The sequence below is a fragment of the Brassica oleracea genome, chromosome C1, assembly GCF_000695525.1.
Source record: "Brassica oleracea var. oleracea cultivar TO1000 chromosome C1, BOL, whole genome shotgun sequence".
Lineage (NCBI taxonomy): Eukaryota > Viridiplantae > Streptophyta > Magnoliopsida > Brassicales > Brassicaceae > Brassica > Brassica oleracea.
The window spans coordinates 10492150-10493809 of record NC_027748.1 but is presented as its reverse complement, the minus strand read 5'-3'; positions in this window follow the sequence as shown (position 1 = coordinate 10493809).

Genomic DNA, 1660 nt, shown 5'->3' with positions numbered 1-1660 from the left:
CGACCGAGCTCGAGCCAAAGCTCGGTCGCTACGTAGGGACCGAGCACTCGTCCCGCTCTGTCACTATGTAGCGACCGAGCGATCGTCCCGCTCGGTCGCTACGTAGCGATCGTCCAGCTCGGTCGCTACGTAGCGACCGAGCATCCGTCCCGCTCGGTCGCTACGTAGCAACCGAGCTCGGCTAAGCTCGGTCGCAATGTAGCGACTGAGCGATCGTCCCGCTCGGTGGCTACGTAGCGACCGAGCGATCGTCCCGCTCGGTCGCTACGTAGCGACCGAGCTCGAGCAAAAGCTCGGTCGCTACATAGCGACCAATTTCTCGTCCCGCTCGGCCGCCACGTAGCGACCGAGCGTTCGTCCCGCTCGGTCGCTACGTAGCAACCGGGCTCGAGCCGAAGTTCAGTCGCTGTGTAGCGATTGAACCCTTCCGAACATCGATACGACATCAATCCATGCATTCTCGCCAAACCTTCGAATGCTATCTCCCGAAGACCGTAGCAAGCTCAGTCCATGTCGGAAAGTTCGTTCTTTATCAAAAAGAATTCATAGTAAACGTGTCGAGTCAGAAGACGGTCCAAAGGGATCTAAAACACGACTCGAGGCCCATCTACGATTTCTTAACCAAAAGCCCGTAAACCGCAGCACGGTTTACGCTTGGTCCACAAGGAAGGATAAATGTCAAGTTTCCGCGAATAAATACGGAAGTTTTGAAGATAATTGGAAGATCGGGAAAAATGGAATATCTCCATTTTTATGCTATGATTGCTTAAGGGCAGAAGAGTAAAAGCGTAAATCGACCTTGGAGCTAGTATATAAGGAGTCCTAGGCGAGGAGCATGGCAGAGGACTTTTGAGAGAAAACTTAGCACTTAGAGCAATTTAGGCAATTTTTCGTTTATGTTATTTCGAGCTGCGACTCAATTAGGTTTAGCCGTCTTAGGGTTGGTAGAACTAGGAATCTCCCCGACAGCTCTCGAGCCCAGGCTTATACCTTGTTGTAAACGCTCATACGCAGATTCGGAATAAGATCTACTTTGCTCTCTTTTTCGATTTCTTATTCTTATCGTTGTTATTCTCGTGTTCTGATTGCTTGACGTGTGGTAATTAGCAGATATCCGGGTCCTCTGGAAAATTAGGGTTTTCCTAGTTTCCTTATTTAAACGAAAATCGATAGTGCGAATTTCGGTTTCCATAGTTTGGCGCTAGAAGGAGGGGGGTACGGATCAATCTAACCCGCAAAAGCCACATCACTCTCGATCAGACATGTCAACTAACGACTCAGATAACGTGCAAACTCCTCTTAACGGAGGCAGTGGCACCGATCTCCACACTCCAGTAGCTGACGTATCCGCGGCCAACGCACAAGCCAACGCCGCGACGCTCGAGGAGTTTAAAAAGATGTTCGCCACCTATGAGAAAAGGTCGGAAGAACAGGATAAGCTCGTGAATACCTTGACCCAACAGGTTGAAACCTTAACGGCAAGGACCAAAGCAATCCGCCCCCGTGGAACCACCAAAATCCACGGGAAGAGGCTCGACTTCGCTACCCCACTCGACAGATCAGGAGTCGCCCGGGAACGACCTTCCGGTCAAAACCCTAGCAAGAAATCTCCCATCGAAAAGGGGAACCCTGAAAGTATTCCGCCCCCTGCAAAGGACTC